Here is a 27980-nt window from a genome sequence, read left to right as displayed (position 1 = left end):
CCCCCAACATTCATACATTCTGTTCTTGTTGTTGTTCCACCACCCAGTTGTGTCCGACTCTTTGGGACCCCATGGACTGCAGCATTCCAGGCCTTTCTGTCCCTCACCATCTCCCAGAGTTTGCCCAAGTTCATGTTCTTTGCCTCAGTGATGCTATTCAGCCATCTCATCATCTGACACCCTCTTCTCCTTCTGTCCTCAATCTTTCCCAGCATCAGGGACTTTTCCAATGAGTTGTCTGTTCGCATTCAGTTCAGTTCAGTTCAGTCGCTCAGTCATGTTCGACTCTTTGTGACCCCATGAACCACAGCACGCCAGGCCTCCCTGTCCATCACCAACTCCCAGAGTCTACACAGAGCCATGTCCATTGTGTTGGATGATCCAACCATCTCATCCTCTGTCATTCCTTTCTCCTCCTGGCCTCAATCTTTCCCAGCATCAGGGTCTTTTCAAAAGAGTCAGCTCTCCACATCAGGTGGCCAAAGAACTGGAGTTTCAGCTTCAACATCAGTCCCTTCAATGAACACCCCGGACTAATCTCCTTTAGGATGGACTGGTTGGATCTCCTTGTAGTCCAAGGGACTCTCAAGAGTCTTCTCCAACACTGTAGTTGAAAAGCATCAATTCTTCGGCACTCAGCCTTCTTTACAGTCCAACTCTCACATCCATACATGACTACTGGAAAAACCATAGCCTTGACTAGACAGACTTTTGTTGACAAAGTACTGTCTTTGCTTTTTAATATGCTGTCTAAGTTGGTCATAAATTTCCTTGCAAGGAGCAAGTGTCTTTTAATTGCATGGCTGCAATCACTATCCACAGTGATTTTGCAGCCCAGAAAAATAAAGTCAGCCACTGTTTCCTCATCTATTTGCAATGAAGTGATGGGACCAGATGCCATGATCTTAGTTTTCTGAATGTTGAGCTTTAAGCCAACTTTTCCACTTTCTTCTTTCACTTTCATCCAGAGGCTCTTTAGTTCTTCTTCACTTTCTGCCATAAGGGTGGTATCATCTGCATATCTGAGGTTACTGATATTTCTCCTGGCAATCTTGATTCTAGCTTATGCTTCCTCCAGCCCAGCGTTTCTCATGATGTGCTGTTCACATTAGATGACCAAAATACTGGAGCTTCAGCTTCAGCATCGGTCCTTTCAGTGAATATTCAAGGTTGATCTCCCTTAAGATCGACTGGTTTGATCACCTTCTTGTCCAAGGGACTTTCAGGAGTCTTTTCCAGCACCACAGTTCAAGGCATCAACTCATTGGGATTCTGCCTTCTTGTGGTCCAGCTCTCACAACAGTACATGACTACTGGGAAGACCATAGCCTTGATTATACAGGCTTTTGTTTACAGAGTAATGTCCCTGTTTTTCAACACACTGTCTAGGTTTGTCATCGCTTTCCTGCCAAGAAGCAACAGTCTTCTGATTTCATGGCTGTAGCCATCATCCACAGAGACCTTGGAATCCAAGAAAATGAAGCCTGTCACTACTTCCACTTTTTCCCCTTCTATTTGTGAGGCAGCAATGCCATTATCCCTATACGCATTTCAAAAATACTTTTTCCTTTGTTTTTGTTTGGGTAATGTGCTTCCATTTTGCCTTTTAGAGAAATCACATTAGTTTTAATGGGAAAAAAAAAACTCACTAATTTACACTTAAATTTTAATGGTGCATAAAATATTTAATTACATATTATAAGAATAATTGCAATGAAAAGATTTTATTAATTAAAACAGTCAATTAAAATAAACTACTATATTAAATCAAATTTGAAAACAATCAAAAGTAACCTGGTTAGCAGGCAATGGGTGAGTGGACGGATAAGCACTAAAATACAGGAGCTGTCAAACCAGAGCAGTCCCAACCCTTACACCCTAGCCTCAGCATTCAGTGAGGAATTGCTTTTATCTGTTCCAGTTCAGTTCAGTCGCTCAGTTGTGTTTGACTCTTTGCAACACCATGGACTGCAACACACCTGGCTTCCCTGTCCATCACCAACTTCCATAGCTTACTCAAACTCATATCCACTGAGTTAGTGATGCCATCCAAACATCTTATCCTCTGTCATTCCCTTCTCCTCCTGCCTTCAATCTTGCTCATTATCAGGGTCTTTTCCAATGAGTTAACTTCTTCGCATCAGGTGGCCGAAGTATTGGTATTTCAGTTTCAGCTTCAGTCCTTCCAGTGAATATTCAGGACTGGTTTCCTTTAGGATTGAGTGGTTGGATCTCCTAGCAGTCCAAGGGACTCTCAAGAGTCTTCAACAACACAGTTCAAAAGCACCAATTTCTTTGGTGCTCAGCTTTTTTTATTGTCTAACTCTCACATCTATACATGACTAATGGAGAAACCATAGCTTTGACTAGACAGAACTTTGTTGGCAAAGTAGTTTTTCTGCTTTTTAACATGCTGCCTAGGTTGGTCATAGCTTTCCTTAAAAGGAGCAAGTGTCCCTTATTCCATGGCTGCAGTCACCACATGCAGTACTTTGGAAGCCCCCAAAAATAAAACTTGTCACTGTCATTGTTTCCCCATCTATTTGCCATTATGAAATGATGGGACTGGATGGTTTTAGATTTTTGAATGTTGAGTTTTAAGCCAGCTTTTTCACTCTCCTCTTTCACTTTCATCAACAGGCTCTTTAATTCTTCTTCACTTTCTGCCATAAGGGTGGTATCATCTGCATATCTGAGGTTATTGATATTTCTCCAGGCAAACTTGATTCCAGCTTATGTTTCATCCAGCCAAGCATTTCACATGATGTACTCTGAATATAAGTTAAATAATCAAGGTGACAATATACAGCCTTGACATACTCCTTTCCCAATTTGGAACCAGTCTGTTGTTCTATGTCTGGTTCTAACTCTTGCTTTATGACCTGCATACAGATTTCTCATGAGGCACGAAGGTGGTCTGTATTCCCTTCTTGAAGACTTTTTCACAGTTTGTTGTGATCTACACAGTCAAAGGCTTTGGCATAATCAGTTCAGTTCAGTTCATTCACTTAGTCATGTACGACTCTTTGCGACCCCATGAACCGCAGCACGCCAGGCCTCCCTGTCCATAACCAACTCCCGGAGTTCACCCAAACCCATGTCCATTGAGTTGGTGATGCCATCCAATCATCTCATCCTCTGTCATCCCCTTCTCCTCCTGCCCTCAATCTTTTCCAGCATCAGGGTCTTTTCCAATGAGTCAGCTCTTTGCATCAGGTCGTCAAAGTATTGGAGTATCAGCTTCAACATCAGTCCTTCCAATGAATATTCAGGACTAATTTCTTTTAGGATGGACTGGCTGGATCTCCTTGCAGTCCAAGGGACTCTCAAGAGTCTTTTCCAACACCACAGTTCAAAAGCATCAATTCTTCGGCACTCAGCTTTCTTCACAGTCCAACTCTCACATCCATACATGCCCACTGGAAAAACCATAGCCTTGACTAGACGGACCTTTGTTGACAAAGTAATGTCTCTGCTTTTCAATATGCTGTCTAGGTTGGTCATAACTTTCCTTCCAATGAGTATGTGTCTTTTAATTTCATAGCTTCAGTCACCATCTGCAGTGATTTTGCAGCCCAGAAAAATAAAGTCAGCCCCTGTTTCTACTGTTTCCCCATCTCTTTGTCATGAAGGGATGGGACCGGATGCCATGATCTTAGTTTGGCATAATCAGTAAAGTAGAAGTAGATGGTTTTCTAGAATTCTCTTGCTTTTTCTATGATCCAACAGATGTTGGCAATTTGATCTCTGATTCCTCTACCTTTTCTAAATCTAGCTTGAACATCTGGATGAAGTTCACAGTTTACATACCGTTGAAGCCTGGCTTGGTGAATTTTGTGCATTACTTTGCTAACATGTGAGATGAGTGCAATTGTGCAGTAGTTTGAACATTCTTTGGCAATCTCATCTTTGGGATCGGAATGAAAACTGACCTTTTTCAAATTTCCTGAGCTTTCCAAATTTGCTGGCATAATGAGTGCAGCACTTTCACAGCATCATCCTTGAGGATTTAAAATAGCTCAACTGGAATTCCATCACCTTCACTAGATTTGTTTGTAGTGATGCTTCCTAAGGCCCACTTGACTCTGCATTCCAGGATATCTGGATCTAGGTGAGTGATCACACCATCATGGTTATCTGGGTCATGAAGATCTCTTTTGCATAGCTCTTCTGTGTATTCTTGCCTTCTCTTCTTAATATCTTCTGCTTCTGTTAAGTCCATACCATTTCCGTCCTTTATTGTGCTCATCTTAGCATGAAATGTTCCCTTGGTATCTCAAATTTTCTTGAAGACATCTCTAGTCTTTCCCATTCTATTGTTTTCCTCTATTTCTTTGCATTGATCACTGAGGAAGGCTTTCTTATCTCTCTTTGCTATTCTTTGTAACTCTGCATTCAATGGGTATATCTTTTCTTTTCTCCTTTGCCTTTCACTTCTTTTTTTTTTTTTTTCTGAGCTATTTGTAAGGCTTCCTCAGGCAACCATTTTGCCTTTTTACACTTTTTTCCCCCCTTGTGAATGGTCTTGATCACTGCCTCCTGTACAACATCATGAACCTTTGTCCATAGTTCTTCAGGCACTCTATCAGATCTAATCTCTTGAATATTTGTCACTTTCACTGTATAATCATAAGGAATTTGATTTAGGTCATGTCTAGAGGTTTTCCCTACTTTCTTCAATTTAAGTCTGAATTTTGCAATAAGGAGTTCATGATCTAAGTCACTGTCAGCTCGCAGTCTCGTTTTTGCTGACTGTATAGAGCTTCTCCACCTTTGCTACAAAGAATATAATCAATCTGATTTTAGTATTGACCATCTGGTGATGTCCATGTGTATAGTCATTTCTTGTGTTGTTGGAAGAGGGTGTTTGCTCTGATCATTGTGTTCTCTTGGGAAAAGTCTGTTAGCCTTTGCCCTGCTTCATTCTGTACTCCAAGGCCAAATTTGCCTGTTATTCCTGGTATTTCTTGACTTTTTACTTTTGCATTTCAGTCCCTTATGATGAAAAGGACATCTTTTTTAGGTGTTAGTTCTAGAAGGTCTTGTTGGTTCATAGAACTGTTCTACTTCTGCTTCTTCACCATAACTGGTTGGGTCATAGACTTGGATTACTATGATATTGAATGATTTGCCTTCTAAATGAACAGCAATCATTCTGTCAGTTTTGAGATGGCACCCAAGTACTGTTTTTCAGATTTTTGTGTTGACTATGAGGGCTATACCATGTCTTCAAAGAGATTCTTGCCCACAGTAGTAGGTATAATGGTCATTTGAATTAAATTTTCTCTTTTCAGTCCATTTTACTGACCCTTTACTATACAGCTACTCTTGAAGGACTTTGTATTTTAACTCTGTGGGTTCACTTATATTCCAATTTTTTTCAAGAGGAAATACCACACTACTACATGAGGTCAGTAGAATCCTGGGATGCAAAACCATGGATACAGAGGATTCTTGGATAAGGACACATGAGACAAGAGGCCCCAACATAAATCATATGTGGATTTTCCACCGTGGGGGAGGGTCAGCATTCCTACCCCCCCCCCCCACCATGTTGTCCAAGGGTCTACTGTAACTATATTAGGCTATGGGCTAATATACTAGGTTCTCAGACTAAATTAACCTTGCTTGGTTCTTTCTATTGATATTTAGACACATTTACCATGTGTGTAAATGTGGGGGCATTGGCTTTTTTTCTCTGCATTTTTGTATGTGTGACTATTATCGTTAGGAAACTTTGAATGGTCTTACTTCATGGCAAGTCAGTTATGAGGATGCTCAGCCTTTATTTATGTTTTATTCATTTCTTTGCATGTAAGTTGAACATCTGTTTCTCATTAAATGCTCAGTGCTCACAGAGGAGAACTGAAGCATACCTTTTTTTTTTTTTAAAGTTTGTCATGCAAGACTTTGACTCTAATGGAGGATCCACTATGCTATGGGTGATGGAACAGAGGTGGCGATGAAGGAGGGGCATATTCCTGGTTCCAAAATATTAACTTCAGACTATAAAATACTGTGTTTATTCAAGATATATTTCATTTTAAATAATCTTTGACTTCATTACCATAAGCTAATTTCAATCTGTTACCTCTACTTTCTTAATATTACATGCAGCTTAATGAGTGTTTTCTGATATGGCTATATTCACCTTACAAGTCAATAAGAAATACTGCAAGATGAGCTTTAAAATATAAGTCATACTCACCAAATACTGAAGAACCATGGTTCTATTTCTTGTCCTGATGTTTTTTATTAAAATCATAGTAAAATACACAAGTGTTACCTGTCATGAAAGAGAATGGAAAAGTAAATATACTGCTTATGTTTTCTTGCCATGTTGATCAAAACAAATCAATAACCTAGTTTTAGGAACCAGTGAAAAGAGGATGAAATGAGTAAGGAGCAATCAGGAAAATATCATATTCACTGCAAGGGTAGAAACCCCAAAGTGCCAGAGTTGCTAGGCCAATCTACCTTGTTACAGGTAATAGTGAGAGGTTACTTCCAAGAATTTTGGTGATAGAGTTAAGAATATACCTTATCATTAGGCACATGAGTAGTAATATGGAATTACAAAAAAATGATCTAGCTCCATCTGGCAAATACTGACAACTTTTAATAAAGTAACTATGCCATTGGCAGTGAAATTTCAGTTATCATTTAGTTACAAGTAAGACATTGTTAATAGAGTTAATCATGCATTAGACAGTAGGCTTATTAATCCCTGAATGGCTTAAGAATATTAATAAGCAATACATAGCAACTTTAGCAAAATCCGCAGTTTTGAAGTGGCAGCACAGTTTACTGGAAGAGTGCCTTTGGGCAAATTCTTTCATTTCTCTGGATCTAATTGTCCTCAATGAGGACCTCAGATGTGCTGATCTCTGAGCCTTTTTTCAACTCAAAATGACTGTGACCTCTCTGTCCTCATGGAAGAAACATGTTTTGCTGTTCAGCAAAGTAATATACTCTATTTTGTAAACACACACCCTCCAGTTAGAGACCATTTAGATGGAGAAGATGAAATGTCCTTGAGGTGTGATATTTCTGGTAAACCACCTGAGTGCATTTTGAAATGTGGACGTTTGGTTGATGGTATTATAGAAAATGCCTGGTCATAGGAATGAGAAAAAGAATTGACTGGAAAATCACCCATTCATCATTTACTTCTAAGTTGCTTTGGGGCGAATTACATTCAGTGTACTTATCTAAAAAATGAGGATTAAAGTCTATCTTTTAGAACTGTTGTAAAAATTGAATAAAATAATACTTGTAAAGGACTGAGTTCCATGATGGAAACTGCTACTCCCTCTCTCCCCAGCTTCTGCTGGTTGCAATGTAAATGAATGAGATTTCCCTGGTCAAATTTCTAAAATAGTATCATCTCATCACTTTTAGTTCCTCCTTGAGGTTTCATTTTTCCTATCTCCTTTTCATATTCTGTCAAATTCACATAGGTCCCCTGTTTCTGTTCCTTCTTTTCTACAGCTATGGCATGAATTTACTTGAAAGATCAACACTTTTTAACAATATGTAGTAAGTAGGAAATAAATGCTAGATTTTTTTTGAGGAAATTATTAATATATTAATACAAACATACAGACCTGGTAAATGAGTCTAAACTTCTGAGTCTAAATTACCTAGTTTGTTCTCATCATTGACCGCGATGCCCTATGTGATGCTATAGCTATTATGGTCTCAGCCTGCTTTAGAAAGTCTCTGGCAACCCTCTCTGCAGCAATTAACCTAGAAATTGCTCTCATTGTTTATGCAAAACCCATCAAGGAGGTCAGAAGATGATTATAGCACTTACCTTTCTTGTATACCAAGCACGGATAAATGCATTATTTAAATCTCATAATAATCCCCTGAGATAAACAAGTGTTATTATTTATGATTGTGTGTTTTAATTAGGGCATCCCTGGTGACTCAGATGGTGAAAGAATCTGCTTGCAATATAAGAGACCAGGGATCTATCCCTGGGTCGGGAAAATCCCCTAGAGAAAGGAATGGCTACCCATTCTAGTATTCTTGCTGTTTTAATCAAGTCATTAAGTAACTTTTCCAAGATTTTGTAAATAGAAAGTATCAGGGGCAGGACTGGCAGTTAGGTATCCTATTACATGATTCTCACACTCCCATAGGAGGACTCTCTGAAAATCTTTCTTCAGCAAGTTCCAATAATGAATTATACCTTCTGTTAAAAGTATACCACGAGCCTTTACATACACCAAGTTGTCTCTGCCTTGTTAAAGTTATATGGCTCTTAAATATATTCTGGTAATCTTTAAAGACCATTTCTCTTTGAAGTTCTTTTTTAAATCTGTGCTGTCTTGAAGAAGTAATTCTGATTAAATATATATATATATATGTGTGTGTGTGTGTGTATGGTTGTGTATTTCTTTTCTTTCTTTGTCCTTTTCTTTTTACTTTACTTCTATTTCCCTTTTTAAATATTAAATTGAGATAAAATACATATAACATAAAATCCACCATCATTAACATTTTTAAGCATACAGTTCAGAAATGTGAAGTATACCCACTTTGCTGTACAGCCAATCTCCAGAACTTTTTCATCTTACAAAACCAAAAATCTATATCTACTAAAACTTAACTCCCCCTTTTCCTATCCTCTGAGTTCCTGGCAACCACCATTCTACTTTCTGTCTCTACAAATCTGAATATAAACTTGATAGCACGACTGAAGCGACTTAGCAGCAGCAGCAGCAGCTCTTATAAATGAAGTCACACAGTATTTGTATTTTTGTGACTGGTTTATTTCAGTCAGTATGGTGTCCTCAAGATTCATCCATGCTGTATTACGTGTCAGAATTTCCTCTAAGTGAGGAAATATTTTTTTTATGACTAAGTAAGATTTTTTATGACTAAGATTTCATTGTATATGAACACATTTTATATATTCATTCATCTGTCAATGAATATTTGGCCTGTTTTCACTATTTGGCTACTGAAATATTAATACTTCTGTGAACATGGGTATACACCTATCTCTAAGAGACCCTACTTTCAATTCCTTTGGATATATGCTCAAAAGTGATATGGCTAGATTATATGGTAGTTCTATTCTTTATTTCTGAAGAACCATCATATTGTTATCTGTATCAGTTGTGCCAGCCATCAAAAGTACAAGACCTCCTAGGAATGAAACTTTAGAGTCATCTAAGATTCTCTGTCTGCTCTCTACCTTATTATTCACATTCAATCACTAATCATGTTTTACATATTCTACATATCTACATATTTTATATATCCTGGCACATCCATGCTTACACATCAAATTACCTCATTCACAGATAATTATAATTATGTGCTTGGGGTTTGTCTTGCCAATTGTTATTTCCCCTCTCTAATATATATATATATATATATATATATATATATATATATATATATATATATTTAATTCCTGCCACATAATCTTTTTTATAACAGCTCTGATGCTGTTGTTTCTTAGCTTTTATTTTTCTACTTTTTCTTCTTTAACACTAGGTGATTTTTTTTGTTTGATATTTAAATATATCCTCATTTATTGGTCACTATATAAAATCATATCTGCTTATTCTGGTGCTCAAGATTTGCTGTAATTTTAAACTTTGCCACCTAGCTTTCACTATTTACATTTACCAAGCCTGACTTCTAGTCAGATGGAATTGCATGCACATTTTATACAGTTTTCACTTTCTGCAATTCTTGTCTATTTACATGCTATTCACCATCTGGAATGGTTTTAAACATACTTTGCTTTCTATCATACAAATCCTTCATACCCATCAGCTCCCAGTTAAAATTCTGAAACCATCCTTGATTTCAGGGTTTTATAGAACTTCTCCAAACCCAGGACTCTGATAGCATTTTATTGATTGTTCTTCTATAGCATTTATCACTTTCTATCTTTTACAATAGTTAGTTATGTACCTTAAATTTCATACAAGATTTAGTTCCCAAACTACAGCTTGAAGGCATATATTGTGTGTTTTGTGTTTTTATCTTTTTGTCTTCTCCTGTACATAATGAGTACTTCTCTCAGAATTAGCAATCAATATGTGCGCTTTGAGGGAATGAATCAACAACCAAAGTAACATAAATATCGTAGAATGGGACAGACACAATTTCTTCAGATTCTTAAAGGCAGTGAGAGCTTTGCTAAGCTAAGACAGAAAGCAAGAACAGGCTCAAATAAGACTGGCATTTGAGGCTCAAGACACAAATATAAATGATTTTGCAAAGTATTTGCAACTTTGTGCACTGAGGAGGTATTTGAGGAAACAAAAAAGAATACAAAAAAAGTTTCTCTTCTGAAACATATGTTTGAGGAAAATTTGTTAGTAATGTCAATAAGATTTTGCTTATTAATGAACTGTATATTTCATTCGGTGACTGTTATTCAGTTGCTGTCATATGCATGTCTTTACAATCCCATGGACTGCAGCACGCCAGGCTTCCCTGTCCTTCACTAACCCTGGAGTTTGCTCAAATTCATGTCCTTTGAGTCAGTGATGCCATCCAACCATCTCATCCTCTGCCGCCGACTTTTCCTCCTGCCCTCAATCTTTCCCAACATCAACATCTTTTTCAATGAGGCAGCTCTTTGCATCAGGTGGCCAAAGTATTGGAGTTCTTCAGCATCAGTCCTCCCAATGATTATTTAGGGTTGATTTCCTTTAGGATTGACTGGTTTAAGTGCCATGCAGTCCAAGAGACCCTAAAGGGTCTTCTCCAGCACCACAATTTGAAAACATCAATTCATCAGCCTTCTTTATGGTCCGACTCTTACATCCATGCATGACTACTGGAAAAACCATAATGTGACTATATGGACCTTTGTTGGCAAAGTGATGATTCTTAATGTGCTGCCTAGGTTTTTCATTGCTTTCCTTCAAAGGACCAAATATCTTTCAATTTCATGGCTGCAGTCACTGTCTACAGTGATTTTGGAGCCCCCCCCCCCAAAAATAAAGTCTGTGTTTCCATCTACTTGTGTTTCCCCATCTACTTGCCATGAAGTGTTGGGACTGTATTCCATTATCATAGTTTTTTTGAATGTTTACTTTTAAGCATGCTTTTCACTCTCCTCTTTCACACTCATCAAGAGGCTCTTTAGTTCCTCTTCAGCTTTTGTTATTAGGTGGTATCATCTGCATATCTGAGGTTACTAATATTTCTCCCTACAATCTTGAGTCCAGCTTGTGATTCATACAGCCTGGCATTTCACATGGTGTGCTCTGTATATACGTTAAATAAACATGGTGACAATATACAGCCTTGTCATATTCCTTTCCAAACTTGCAACCAGGCCATTGTTCCATGTCTGGTTCTAACTGTTGTTCTTGAACTGCATACAGGTTTCTAGGAGACAGGTAAGGTGGTCTTCTATTCCCATCTCCTTAAGAATTTTCCACAGTTTGTCGTGATCCACTCAGTCAAAGGCTATAGTGTAATCAATGAAGCAGAAGTAGATGTTTCTCTGGAATCCCCTTACTTTCTCTATGATCCAACAAATGTTGGCAACTTGATCTCTGGTTCCTCTGCCTTTTCTAAATCTAGCTTGTACATTTGGAAGTTCTTGGTTCACATACTCCTAAGCCTAGCTTGAAGGATTTTGAGCACTATCTTGCTAGGATGTGAAATGAGTGCAATTATATGGTAGTTTGAACATTCTTTGGCACTGCCTTTCTTTAGGATTGGAATGAAAATTGACCTTTTCCAGTCTTGTGCCCATTACTGAGTTTTCCAAATTTGTAGCCATATTGAATGCATCACTTTAACAACATCTTTTAGGATTTTAAATAGCTCAGCTGGATTCTGGAATCATTTGGTGATTAGAATACTTTATTTAACAATTATTTATTAGTTTATTAGCCTGAACATTTAAAAATGTAGCTCATTTAAAAATTAACTTGAGTTACTTTTATTTGATAGTTGTTTCAAGTTATATCTGTTTTTATTCTGAGTATTTAAAAATTGAAGAAAATATTCTTTATATAATTTAATGGTAGTCAAGTAGATGTAAATAAAATAGAAAAATAGGGCATCTCTGTGATTCAGTCAGCAAAGAATCTGCCTGCATTACAGGAGACCTGGGTTCAATCCCTGGGTTGGAAGATTCCTTGGAGAATGGAATGGCAACCCACTTCAGTATTCTTGCCTGGAGAATTTCATGGACAGAAGAGCCAGGCAGGCTATAGTCCATGGGGTTGCAAAGAGTTGGACACTACTGGGCGACTAATAGACACACACAGATATAAAAATGCATTTTGTTACCCATACCGTCTATAAAGAGCAAAGCTGTAATGAACTGAAACAAAAAAAAAGAAAAAAAAGAAAAAGAAAAAATAAAATAAAATATAAAAAAATAATAAAAAATAAAAGTTAAAAAAAAAAAAAAAAAAGAAAAACCTGCAGACCAGCTGGGCTGGAAGAAGCACAAGCTGGAATCAAGATTTCTGGGAGAAATATCAGTAACCTCAGATATGCAGATGATACCACCCTTTATGGCAGAAAGTGGAGAAGAACTAAAGAGCCTCTTGATGAAAATGAAAGAGGAGAGTGAAAAAGCTGGCTTAAAACTCAACATTCAGAAAACTAAGATCATAGCATCTGGTCACATCACTTCATAGCAAATAGATGGTAAACAGTGGAAACAGTGGTTGACTTTAGTTTTCTGGGCACCAAAATCACTTCAGACGGTGATTGCAGCCATGAAATTAAAAGATGCTTACTCCTTGGAAGGAAAGTTATGACCAACCTAGACAGCATATTAAAAAGCAGAGACATTATTTTGTCAACAAATGTCCATCTAGTCAAGGCTATGGTTTTTCCAGTGGTCATGTATGGATGTGAGAGTTGGATTATAAAGAAAGATGAGCACCGAAGAATTGATGCTTTTGAATTGTGGTGTTGGAGAAGATTCTTGAGCATCCCTTTGACAGCAAGGAGATCCAACCAGTCCATCCTAAGGGAGATCAGTCCTGGGTCTTCACTGGAAGGACTGATGTTGAAGCTGAAACTCCAATACTTTGGCCACCTGATGCAAAGAGTTGACTCATTGGAAAAGACCCTGATGCTGGGAAAGATTGAGGGCGGGAGTAGAAGGGGACAACTGAGGATGAGATTGTTGGATGGCATCACCAACTCAATGGACATGAGTTTGGGTAAACTACCTGAGTTGGTGATGGACAGGGAGGCCTGGCATGCTGCGGTTCATGGGTTCGCACAGAGTTGAACATGACTGAGGGACTGAACTGAACTGAACTGAACTTTCTTCTATTCAGATAGGATGTACAGTCAAGTAGTATCTTGGTAAATTATATGGATATTTGAATAGTAAGAATGTTTGAGCCCCAAGTATTTTATAGAACCTTAATAATCATTTGGTAATAACAAGTTAGCTAAAAAGTCACTGAACGAATACCCTTATATTCCTCATGATATTTCTGGAAAAATACTTCTTTAATAACTTGAAAGAAATTATAAAACTATGACTCATGAAATTTTCTCAAGTATAGAGAACAGCTTTACCACTGCAGTACTATTTTTGAACTTAAAATATTACTTTTCAAAAATCATATCATAAGGAATGATGGTCTTATAATCAAAAAAGAACATTCATGATTTTCATCAAAGCTCATCAAGCCATAATCAACTTACTTTTGTCATTATCACTCCTTTAATATTCTAATAAATCCAGCAAAATGTTATAAATTTACCTGTACCAGAAGTCCCAAAGTTATAACTGAATAACATGATTTAAATTCATAAATTCAAAAAAATAGGGACAGTTATAAAAGAAAAATTGTACCAGATACTTTTTAAAATAGCAGGAAAGAGTTTGTTCAAGATTATTTGACAGGAAAGAGTTAAGACAATTGCAATAGGAAAGAAAGGTGATTTCACTGTGCTGAAACAAAGAGGGGTGATCTAATAGTAAAAGCACCTTAAGGAGGAGGTTGGTCACTTGTGTTTGTTAATTTTCCTTTATCCTAGTTAGTTATCTTCCCCCAAGGATTAAAGGAGGTCAGGGCCCTAGAGTTGGGAAAACTCTGTCTAACATCAAGACAAGCTGAGGAAATGTTCAGGCCATCCTGGTCACATGCTTCCCTAGTAGCTCAGCGGGTAAAGAATCTGCCTGTAATGCAGGAGACCCCGGTTCAGTTCTTAGGTTGGGAAGATCCCCTGGAGAAGGGATAGACTACCCACTCCAGTATTCTTGGGTTTCCCTGGTAGCTCAAATAGTTAAAAAGAAAAAAATTTATATATATATATATATATATCTGCCAGCAATGTGGAAACCTGGGTTCAGTCCCTGGATTGGGATGATCCCCTAGAGAAGGGAATGGCAACCCACTCCACTACTCATGCCTGGAGAAAACCCATGGACAGAGGTGCAGGTCAGTCTTTAGTCCATGAGATCATAAAGAGTCAGGCATGACTAAGCTCAACACACAGCACCCTGGTCACAGGAGATACTTGCTTTTTAAGACTGTTAGCTATCTAGCAAAAATTTCAAATTGTTCTTGGGTACATTTTTTACTGTAGTGATTCTGATCCAAAATATGAAAGGTATTCTTTCCAGAGAAGATACTTCCACTGCACCCTGGAGAAAGTTAATTTTCAATACTTTTGTCAAAATGTCATACTGAGGGGTTTAAAAATAGACATTTTTAAGGCCTTTCTGTCAACAATTTCCTGTCTTTCTATCAAAAGTATTTCTTGCTGAATCATTCCCAGTCCACTTGACCATATTCCATGCTTACTTCACTCCTCCGGAAAGAATTACTGGTAATTCTAAGTGTTTAAGCTCATATTCTGTGACTAAAAGGCTTCCCTGTATTGTTTTGTCCATGTTAGAGCTATTTATATAATCAAATATATAAAATAAAATAACTTTGTTTTTATTTTTTTATTTTTTTTAAATTTTCTTTTTTTTTTAATTTTATTTAATTTTTAAACCTGAAACACTGTATTAGTTTTGCCAAACATCAAAACGAATCCGCGCATATATATATGTGACATATATATATATATATATATATATATTATTTAGCACTGTATTTCCCTAGGTAACATATTCCTTTAAAGTCAAAGTTATTATCATAGTGTGGGAGAGAAAAGGGAACTCTGATCTCTACTTCAAGAAACTATAATTTTACTAAAAAAAAAAAAAAAGGAAAGAGATTTTGTTTCCATCTCACCAGTTTAAAACCCAATAAAAACCTTACCTGATTCTAATTTTATATTTTAAACTAATTATACAAAATAAAACTGTGTTTAGTGTAAAGTGGCATGTTAAAGTGATACAGGTGAACATTTAAGTATTCTTGATTTACACTAAATAAAGTGAATTAGCAAATAAGTGCAGTGTACAAATTTAACAACATATTCTCTGAGAACCATCAAAGTATCTACATAGTTGCAGAAAAGGGCACAGATGTTCACCCTAAAAAACCTATAATTAAGACACATTTGTGTTCTGCAGATGCAGCCATTTCTAATGAGTAGAAGTGCTCTTATAAACACAACCAAACCAGAGAAAAATCTTTTTGAACTTTCTTACTTTTAACAAGAAAGCCAAAACAAGAAATTTAATCATGCAAATGTGGCAGTTTAATTAATCTAACATTTGTTCTCCGTCCATATAGATATATATATATACATGTATATATATATATATGTGTGTGTGTGTGTATATATATATAACATATGTAATATATATACACATATACATATGTAATATGTAATATATATATGTACATATACATATGAAGAAGAAGAGAAGGAGAAGGCAATGGCATCCCACTCCAGTACTCTTGCCTGGAAAATCCTATGGACGGAGGAGCATGGTAGGCTGCAGTCCATGGGGTCACTGAGGGTCGGACAGGACTGAGCGACTTCACTTTCACTTTTCACTTTCATGCATTGGAGAAGGAAATGGCAACCCACTCCAGTGTTCTTGCCTGGAGAATCCCAGGGACGGGGGAGCCTGGTGGGCTGCCGTCTATGGGGCTGCACAGAGTCAGACACGACTGAAGTGACTTAGCACTAGCATACATATGTAATATACAATATATAATATGTAATATATATATTACAGTTTTTATTGAACTTAAAATCATAATATTTAATGTTTTATCTTTCAGACTCTGTTTCTGAAATTTATCAGATTTATTATTTTTATGTGACATGAAATTAGAATTATTGCCAATTTTAGTAAACCAGATATAAATGGATATTTAACACTAAAAGTAAATAACGAACACCTATTGGATAAAAGATAAAGATTATCTTAAAATTTAGCTTTGATAATATATTCAATCATATGGATACATATTTTGATAATACTGGGAAATAATTCTGGATACATCTATTAGTGAAAGGAAGACAAATTTTATAGTATCCAATTAATTTTTGTATTAAAATTTTAATTTATTTAGTAGTGTTAACAAAGACATAAGGAAAATGTTCAAGTAATTCTAGAAATGTTAAGTTTAATCATTAATCTTACCAATAAAGAATCCATTGTTCTTCCCTTTTTAAACTAAATTTTGTATACTTACTCTATTTTCACCTCAAATAATTTATCATTTAAATTTCTTAATTCAAATGCTTTATTTGTTTTTCAAAAATATGTTTGCATCTTGACATCTTGATTACACTTCAAGAGATGTAGAGTTTTAATATAACAGGTAAAGTTGTGTGGAAATTGGGCAAAAATAGATTTCACTTCTTGCATTCTATCCTAAAGACATCTTTTCCATTTTTTAAAGACATTACAGTGTTCTGGAGTTATCATTCTAAAACAAATATTATTGCGTTTCTTCAAAAATATTTAAATCGCTTCTGCTTATCATCATAATAAACTCCAATTGCCTGAGCAGTGTACAAATGCTCTTTATGAAACATCCTTTGTTTTCCTTTCTAGGGCTATTGAAGGTCAGCCTCCTTCACACATTTAGGGTTCTGTAGTGAGTGATTCCTGGTCTCCATAGTTCTCTTTCTGCAATGTTGTGTGAAAACTCTTCCTTTCATCTCCCCCCTTAACCCAGAATTTTCAGTCTTGACTTTATATTCCAATTAAATTCCTGTCAGGAATGCTTTTTTAAAAGTGCTTTCTTGGAAAGTGACATCTGAGTGTTAAGATTCAGCCTTTAATGGCAATTTCAAAGCAATATTTAGACTCTGTCTTTTAGTTGGCAAAGAAATGTTATTAAATGTGTTTAAATAGTTATTGCTTGGTTTCTTCTTCTTCTTTTTGCTATAGAGTAGGTCCTTTTTGGTTATCCAATTTAAATAAAGCAATGTGTACATGTCCATCCCAAACGCCCTAACTATCCCTTCCTCTGATCTTACCTTTCACCCTCAGCAAACATAAGTTTGTTCTGTGAGTCTGTGAGTCTCTTTCTGTTTTGTGAGTAAATTCATTTGTATCATTTCTTTTTGTTGTTGTTGTTTAGTCACTAAGCCATGACTGACTCTTATGTGACCCCATGGATTATAGCCCACCAGGCTCCTCTTCCCATGGGATTTCCCAGGCAAGAATATGTTAGTGGGTTGCCATTTCCTTCTCCAGGGGATCTTCCTGACCCAGGGATAGAACCTGTGTCTCCTGCATGGCAGGCAGATTATTTACCACATTTCTTTTTAGATTTCACATATAAGGGATGCCATACAATATTTCTCCTTCTCTGTCTGACTTACTTCACTCAGTATGGCAATTGTTAGGTCCATCAACGTGGCTGCATATGGCATTATTTCATTCTTTTTGGTGGCTGAGTAATATTCTGTTGTATATATGGGCTACATCTTCTTTATCCATTCCTCTATGGATGGACATTTAGGTTGCTTCCATGTCTTGGCTGTTGTAAACAGTGCTGCAATGAATGTTGGAGTACATGCACTCTTTCACATCATGTTTTTCTCCATATATATACCAAGGAGTGGGATTTCAGGGTCATATGTTAGCTCTATTTTAGTTTCTTAAGGAACCACCATAATGTTATCCATAGTGGCTTTACCAATTACACTCCCACCAATAGTGTAGGTTTCCTGCTTCTCCCCACACCCTTTCCAGCATTTATTGTTTGTGGATGTTTTGATAAGAGCACCCTGCTCCCAATCCTATCCCTCCAGGTCATCACAGAGCACCAAGCTGAGTTCCCTGTGTTATATAGTTGCTTTTCACTAGAAGTCTGTTTTACACATGGTACTGTATGTATGTCATTGCTACTCTCTCAATTTGTTCTACCCTCTCCTTCACCCACTGTGTCCACAAGTCCTCTCTCTATGTGTCTCTATTACTGTCCTTCAAATAGGTTCATCTATACCATTTTTCTTGGAGAAGGCAATGGCACCCTACTCCAGTACTCTTACCTGGAAAATCCCATGGATGGAGGAGCCTGTTAGGCTGCAGTCCATGGGGTCGATAAGAGGCGGACACGACTGAGCGACTTCACTTTCACTTTTCACTTTCATGCATTGGAGAAGGAAATGGAAACCCACTCCAATGTGCTTGCCTGGAGAATCCCAGGGACAGGGGAGCCTGGTGGGCTGCCATCTATGGGGTCGCGCAGAGTCAGATACGACTGAAGCGACTTAGCAGCAGCAGCAGCAGCATACCATTTTTCTATTTTCCACATATGCACATTAATATATGATATCTGTTTTTCTCTTTTTGATTAATTTCACTCTGTATGACAGACACTAAGTCCATCCATGTTTCTACAAATGACTCAATATTGTTCCTTTTTTATGGCTGAGTAATATTCCATTGTATATGTGTAATGCATGCATGCATGTATGCTCATTCACTTCAATTGTATCTGACTCTTTGCAACCCTATGGACCAAAGCCCACCAGGTTCCTCAGTCCATTGGATTCTCCTGGCAGAAATACTGGAGTGGGTTGTCGTGACCTCTTCCAGGGGATCTTCCCAACCCAAGGATCGAACCTGTGTCTCTTAAGTCCCATGCACTGTCAGGCAGGCTTTTTACCTTTAGCGCCACCTGGGAAACCCATATATGTACCACATCTTTATCCATTCATTGCTTGATGGACATTTAGAGCTGATATATGACCCAGTGATCCCACTACTGGGCATATAACCTGAGAAAATCATGATTCAAAAAGACACACATACTCCAATGTTCATTGCAGTAGTATTTACAGTTGCCAGGACATGGAAGCAACCTAAACATCCTATGCTGTCCAGGTATTTTGTATTATAAGGAAATCAATTATTTATTGAGCTTTTGTTATTTTCATCAGCTAATATTTTTAGATACTATGTGTCTAGGATCTTTGTACACACTTAGTCTAAGAACTATGTGATTTTATGAGAATTTGTTAAAAATATGATTCTACTTCTTTCCAGGGACACATAGTATAATTAGGTAAATGATTTACTCACACAAATATACTTTTTAAAGTTATCAAGATAATAATAGAAATCTCATTGCTTCTGACTAATTTTAAACACAATGAAGGCTTTAGGAGGTTTTAAAAGAGAGAAAAATTAATTTTGCTATCATTTGATAGATAGAAGGAGTTAGAGTCAGGGTAAGTTGAAAGATATTGTAATTGAGAAAAATACCAAAGATTCTTAAGAAAAATTTACTTTAATCAATAAATTTAAATTATGTGTTTATTTATGGAAATAATCTGTTGGCGTTAGGTGACAAATAGAATTAAAGAAATATTATAATCAGGAAATTAACTTTTAATGCTTCAAAAGTCAACTTTATGACAACAAAAATGGCACTTTATATGGGAAAAAATATTTTTTTAATCGTAACATGTGAAATTGAAAGATTCAATCTGAAGCCCAAAGAATAAATAATAGACATTCTTTACTATTACTTTATCCTTTTATTTTGATTTGGTGAACCCTCACATTAATATGGTGTTTCCCTGCTGGCTTAGATGATAAAGAATCTGCCTGCAATGGAAGGGAGACCTAGGTTTGATCCCCAGGACGGTCCCCTGGAGAAAGAAATGGCAACCCACTCCAGTATTCTTGCCTGGAGAATTCCATGGACAGAGAAGCCTGGCTGGAGTCCATGGGGTTACAAAGAGTCAGACACGACTGAGCTACTGACACTCACATTAATATGACTTGATAGAAATTTTCACTATATCTACATTTTAAGTTGTTTGGTAACTTTTATAATAAATCACAAAGTGATATTTTTAAAATTTGAAAAAATAGTTTATGCTAACTTCATATTACTCCTATATGTTGTATGAATTTTATATATCATATTAGTTTCGGCAGCCCACGAGGCTCCCCCATCCCTGGGATTCTCCAGGCAAGAATACTGGAGTGGGTTGCCATTTCCTTCTCCAATGCATGAAAGTGAAAAGTGAAAGTGAAGTCGCTTCATTGTGTCCGACTCGTAGCGACCCTAGACACTGATTATTCAAAGAAAAACAAACTTTGTTACCAAAGAAAAAAGAAAAAAATCACTGGGTATTTGAGATAAAATCTCAGTAGTTTGTATCTGCTATCCACATAACTAACAAAATGCCATTTGATCACTTTTCTCTATTTTTTAGTTTAGCAAGACCATGTCTCTCAATCATCTCTACAAATATGCAAGAAAGGCAAAATAAAGAAAATCACAGTATCAATTAACACAATAGTCACACATTTAAAGGAATTTTTTTAAAAAAGTACCAGCTCTGAATCAATATGTTTCTGTTTCTGGTGCCCTAATACTTCCTTGAGTTGGCAGTTACAACTTTCACAACTCCTCAGCGCCTCCTGATTTGATGTAACTGGTGACAATGTGCCAGTTAAAACATCATCTGCCCATGTTGACAAGTGTCTAAGGGAGAGAACCAACTGTTTCAAATACACTGAGATGACTCAGAAACAACTGTCAAATGACTGTGCTCTCCAGAGGTGGCACATCACTTGGACTACAAGAACCATTAGATGACATTTCTCCAAGAGGGAACTTTGTCGTTCTGTTCAGTGCCTGCTGCAGGGCTTCACTATGGCAATGAGATGAGCCAGAAAATAGAGCAAAGGAAGGTGCTGAATGCATGTAGGAAAGAGAGATATTTTTATTTCAATTATACATAGCATAAAGTGAAAGAGATTAAGTTCATTTGTATTACTTCCTTTTATGACAAAGGAAGGGCCAGTGCTTCAAAAGAGAAAGTCATGATAAAAATCATACCTGAGAACGCACCTATCCTTACTGAAATGCATAGCTAAAGACTTAAAGGGATTGAAGAGTTTATGAGAAATAACCTCTTGAGCCTTGCCCTGGTTTTGAATTTGTTAGCATCAGAGCCTCTCTGTTCAACTTGAATCATCAATTCACCTAGGTAGTTGTACAATTATGTTCTCTCCTGTTTTCAGCATAATTTTTGCATCTACTTTGCAGAATGCAAGAAAATCAATCTCTGACTCACATATATGAAGGATGTAGCAGTATCTAGCTATTTCCTCTCTTAAAGGTTTTCCGTCTTATACAGAGATGATTTTTTTCTTCAATCTGCAGTGGGGTTTCACTCTCTATCTCATTCCATTTTCTATGCACACTGGTAATGAATTTCTAGCTGTAAGAAAATTAGGCAATTTAATGCAGTAGATAGAAAGGCGATATTCCTAATCATTTTTCCATTTATCCTAACTATATTAGTTCTGCAAAGAAGACTAAAAAAAAAAAACAAAAACACTTAACTGTTAGGTAAGATCATGCTTCAGACAGCTGTTGGAAATAAATCATCTTTTTTTCAGTATAAACATCTTAAATGTTTACCAATTGCCATCAGTATTAAAGCTCTGGTGATAGAAGTCTTGCTGAGGATTTAGATTGCTCAAAGAATCAAACTTGATGGAAGATTCAGGGCCTGCAGTTCCACGGCTGAAGGTATCTGTTTATGTGTAGACAAGCAGATCAAGGTGGTTTATCACTCTATGTATGTGTACTTAAATAATATACTCACAAAAGCAAAAGAGAAATGAGATAGCAAACTATTTCTTTAGAAACTGCAAAAGTAGTAGGCTAAACATCATTTTGCTAAGCCTCAATGTGTGTTCATGGAGATATGTACATACTGACATGGGCAAAATAATGTATTATGCATGAATAGAATATGTTCACACATACCAATACAGTTGCTCATATTTAAGTACATTTCTCCTATGAAATTCAGTAAAATTGAACTCTGCCATCTGGATTTAGGTATTTTGGTTTTAGAATTTACTATGGAGTTTATCTTGAATCTATAAAATAAGCATGGAGGACTTGGAATAATCTTCATAATTTCCTCTTAAATTCTAAGGGTGTACATTTAGGGGTGAACCCCCAAAAGTAGTATTTTAATATCAAACTTCCTTTTTATAGTTTCCTTTAATATAACTAATGATCTTGTCTTTTCTGCCTATTAAGTGTGGTATGTATAATTCACAACTGATTTCTGTCTAATGTTTAAGCTGGTATTCTGGTGGTCAGTCTAAACCTTGAGCCTTTCTTTTTTTTGCCACAACACTTAAAAGATACAAGAAAATGCATTATTGATATTACCAATGAGAAAAATAAAAAGTTCTGATAAAATTATAGATAAAATACATCTAAAATGTTTTGAATCATTTAGTCACACCAATAGTCACAAGAAAACAAGGATTTTTACCTAATTTGCTCTCGCTATGGATGAAGAGAAATACAAATTAAGATATGTGACTTGTTGAGATATTGCTTATAGTTAGCATAAGAACTGAAATTAGATTGTCATTTTTTATTACATTTTGTGCCTTGATTAGTCTTGATCAGTTTCCAAAATTACAAACACAAAACACACATACATACATGCACACCCCTGAGCCACATTTATGACCAAACCCACATACAGAAAGAATGAGAGAGAGGGAGAGGGAAAGAGACATGCATATACATATCTTTCAGTTCTGGGAGCCTGTAAGATGCTAATTATTTTATTTTGTAAAAAGAAAATGTCCAGAAGGACACATCCATATATAGAGACCTCCCACAATGAATAGAGGCTTTCACCATCATGCCTTCTCCTCTACGACTTTCACCACCACAATCCCAGTTAGATCCATGTATTGTTGGTATCATCATGTAGTAATGACTTTGAGGATAGCTCCCTGATGGGAGGGCCCAAAATGTGACTAATGCTTAACACAGATGTTGTTGACATGTTTCTCTTACACAGGAGTATTCTATGAAACAACAATCTTGACTGAAAGATGGATTCCCATTATGTTTACAGATCACTGGGGAATAACTTGCTTTAAGTTGATAGCCTGAGTTTATACTTCTCATAAAGATATTTTAAGTTATTGTTAAAACACACAATTAAATATTCACTTGAAAATGTTATTAATTTTATTGAAAGATAGCAGAGGAAATGCAGATCACATTTAAACTGCATTCTTTATTTTAAAGTGCATTCTAACGACATTTAGTTTTCTATAGTGAAAGTAAAGTGAAAGTGAAGTTGCTCAGTCATGTCCGACTTTTTGTGACCCCATGGACTGTAGTCTACCAGGCTCCTCCCTCCATGGGATTCTCCAGGCAAGAGTACTGGAGTGGGGTGTCATTTCCTTCTCCAGGGGATCTTCCCGACCCAGGGATCGAACTCAGGTCTCCTGCATTCCAGGCAGACGCTTTAACCTCTGAGCCAAGCAGAGTTATCATGAAGATTAAATTATCTTTGTTATTTAGCATAGTGTCTGCTTTAAAGAGTTTTTTTTTTTGTTTTTAAAGAGTTTTTTAGTTTTCTATAGCAAGTCCAAAAATATATTATAGGAAAAAGATAAATATAAAATCTTGAGCTTGGATTTAATATAAAACTCTGCCTAATTTAATCAAAAAGTTAGCAATTAAAAAAAATCTGAAATTGCAAGATTGAGTTTTTTTTCCTCTAGATTTAAAGATGTTAATTTTAACATAAGCCAAGAAATAGTATTGCATTAGGCAGCTAAGTATGTACTTTTGAATATTTGCTGAAACACTTATGGAGGTAGTGTTTAGCACTGCACATAAACCTACATACATTTTAATAAATTTCTCCTAGAGCAAATACCTTTTAAAAAATTCAATACTTTAAGCAATTTATAGGTCAAATCTTGTTTTACCTTGAAATGTATACCCTGGTGATCAATAGATAAAATAAATTGAATTTATGCAATAGATATTTGTGTTTTGCTCCTTTCTTGCTTTAAAATTATTGCAGAATCTCAATTTTGAAATCTCATCTTTACTATGATTTTCCTGACACTGGAGATGTCAAATGAGTGACATCCTAGAATCTTATTTCAACAAAAAAAATTAGTGACAGGAAAGACTAATGTATTTATTACTACCTAATTATATCACATTCTTACCTATTGCTAGTTTCATATGAATACTAACTATTCTATATTGTGTTAGGTACATTTGCCTAAACATTCATTAATTTGAATTAATAATTATTTACACACATTTAGTCCACAGAGCATATTTACACAAATTATTAGAGGAGTTCATTTTAACCTGTTAGATTAGAATTGTACTTGGAATGATACTTGTTTTACTGCCAACAGACAAAATTTGAACTGGGTGGAGGGGAAAGGGGTATAATTATGTGATTAGTGCACAACCCTTCTTGTTGGATAAGTAAAGTCATTGTGGGCCTGTGTATCCAGTCTGCTTAGATGCCAGTGGTGCTTTTGTATATAGTCAATGCCCCATTGACTTAACAGAAACACACTGCTGCTTCTGCTAAGTCGCTTCAGTCGTGTCCGACTCTGTGCGACCCCATAGATGGCAGCCCACCAGGCTCCCCTGTCCCTGGGATTCTCCAGGCAAGAAGACTGGAGTGGGTTGCCATTTCCTTCTCCAATGTATGAAAGTGAAAAGTGAAAGTGAAGTCGCTCAGTCGTGTCCGACCCTCAGCGACCCCATGGACTGCAGCCTACCAGGCTCCTCCACCCATGGGATTTTCTAGGCAAGAGTACTGGAGTGTGGTGCCATCGCCTTCTCAGAACAGAAACACACTAGGGCCATGTTATTATGCAGATTATCTCTTCAGCCTCCCAATGCAAGGTTATGGGGGAGCACTTGAAGAAACATCTACTTCGTTTGCTCTCAGTAACCTATTGTTCTCAATGGTGTTCCATCAAAAATTAGCTCAACTGGGAAAAACAAAGATTTGAGAGATTATTAGGTACTCAAATAAATACCATATCTACTGCTGGATAATTGCTTGAGATTTGGTTACCATTAGTTGTCCCTCCAGCTCAAAAAAATGATATTTTATAAAGGTATTGATGAGATTGAAAGTACCTTCACTTAATATTTATTTCAATTCACCTTGAATTCCACCACTGCTTTAATGCAATCAATCATTGAAACTCTGGAACATGTACTATGGCAATTTTCAGTGATTCTCAGAGAACCTAATATTAATTTCAATTTTTAATGTACAATTAACTCAAGCCACGTTCATCACTTATAGGTAGAAATTTTGAATACCAGCATAAGAGGAAAGCAACTTCCAGATATTGTCATATAAAACTCTAAATATCTGATGACTATCTGATGTCTCTTTTAATTAACATTCATAAACACTTAAGGAAGAAAACCTGTGAGTTTTAAATGAAATTAAAAGTCAAGCTGTCCTAGTAGACAGTAGGTATATTGCACACATAAACATCCTTTGAGAATCACAGTTAAGGTTTAATAAACACTCTCCCTATTTGTGCTGTGGTGTGAGTTTCATTCTGCATATGTTGACCTTGGTTTAGGATGTGGAAAGTTTGTTATTAAACTTACAACCTGCCATCAAGGTGGGGCATCTGCTTTTTCAAAACAACCCCTATCCACATATTTCTCATTTTAGCAGCATGTCTTTTCAGCTATGACACAAATATCCAGGACATCAAACAAGGACATATGCAAAACAGGCCTCTTACTTCCTGCGCAGATGTGTTGCTATGTAGTAGATCTGCTCTGCAGGGCTCTATGGGGTCCTCTCTAACATTCCCTACCAGCTGCCAACATCTCCCAAGCAGATCAAATGTACTTTTACCAGAGACAAAAACACCTTTGCTTCAAGCTAGCCAAACAAACCTCAAACTTTTTCTCTAACACTTCTAAAGATATTTGAAAGAGATATAAATAAGTGCCATCACCCTAACTCATATTCTTTTATTGTTTATAAAAGTGGACATCCTTAGACTTTTTGCACCTGTGATTATGCATTAGTCTTTATGAGCTTTGAAATAATACAGAGATTCTAAAAACTGAGTAGTCCAAACAGGGGCCAAATGAGTGAATTGAATGGTTAAAGAGATAATTTCTAAACATGGTCTTTTGTTTCCATTTAATTCATATCTTCCTGTTCTGACACCTTCAACTTAAGACACAGAAGAAATAGTTATGCTTTGTCCTCCCTGTAGTAGATTTGCCGCTGTTACCAGACAGTTTCCAATGTTTCTGCTGGAATGTAATTCATCTTCATTGTTTCTGTGCCGACAGGATGGAACCTGCTTACAAATTTTACAGCTAGCAATACTTTTTATTGTTGTTCTGAAAGGGCTCCTGAGGGCTTTCTATTTTATTTTTAGGAACATTCTGAATTTTTTCCCCTTTATGCTATACTTTTCACTATTATGAGTGATGACCCTAGAATACTGGGAGGAAAAAACAACCAACACATACCAAACTCTGTAACTGTCATAAGTTTAATGCAATCTTCCAATATTTTGATTTATTGCAGGTGCTACATTTTAACTATGTTATAGCTAATGAAGAATATCAATAGCCTTTGTGAAATGCTGACATTCCTTCAAACTAAGACACCTTCAGGATGCTTAGATGCCTTACAGAGGAAAACTGATATAATAAGGGATGCAATGTTTTTCTTGAAATTTTAGTTACTGAATTCTTCAGGCATCTAAAATGTAGTCAGTTTTATGGTGAAACTGCAAAATTATATCGCTCAAAGCCAACTGTGTGCCTTTAACCATTTTTTCTTACTCCTATGATATCCCTCAGGCTTGATTATGCTTGAGAGTAGCCAAAAAGAAGCCCTGAAAATGAATGTGATATTTTTATGTGAACATTTTAGGGACTTTTATTTACAAATCTTCTTGGCAGAGGTCATGTGTCCTCATATGAAAAATAGCACAGGCAAACAAACATACCAATGGACTAATGGTTAGATTGAAGATGGAAGTCTCCTGTATTATACCAAGGCACTTATTTTCTGTAGCGTGTGTGTACAGTTGTTCAGTCATGTCTATTTGTGAACCTTTGGACTGTAGCCTGTCAGGCTCCTCTGTTCCTCAGCTGTTTTTCTGGCAAGAATGCTGGAGTGGGTTGCCATTTCCTCCTCTAGGGGATCTTCCCAACCAAGGGATCTAACTTACCTCTCCTGCATTTCCTGAATTGCAGGCATATTCTTTACCACCAAGCCATCTGGGAAGCCCTATTTTGTGTAGAAGAGAGAGATTTGCTCTCTTATTCTCTTGCACAATCAAGTTTTATACCAATATTGAAATACAGTTGCCAACAATTTTGTAATAGTTTATAAAAAATAAACTCAATCCTAATCAACATTCATAAACATCAATGTGCATCATGAAAAAGAAAAGTTTTCCATATACTTTAATATTTTTAAATGATATTTTCTAATTGTCCAGTATAGAATAGTGAACTCCTTTTTAAATCATTTTTTTTTAATTTATGAAAGATCTTTTTCTACCATGAAAGCTGTGAAATGTCTGTATACATATAGATATGTAAAGCATATGTATGTATATATATATTATATATACCCTTACTTCTATATAATGTTAGCTGTAGAAAATCTGGTAAATTATTCTTTCTAATACCTTAAATGCTTTATTTCTAAAAAGGTGTAATAAAATTGCAGAAAATAATTAAAATTCTACCAAAGGTTTCATGCTGATATAAAAAGGACCATGCTATTAACATTTGATA

Source organism: Bubalus kerabau, chromosome 12, assembly GCF_029407905.1.
Source record: "Bubalus kerabau isolate K-KA32 ecotype Philippines breed swamp buffalo chromosome 12, PCC_UOA_SB_1v2, whole genome shotgun sequence".
NCBI lineage: Eukaryota > Metazoa > Chordata > Mammalia > Artiodactyla > Bovidae > Bubalus > Bubalus kerabau.
The sequence above is the reverse complement of the archived record's forward strand: the minus strand, read 5'-3'. Positions refer to the sequence as shown.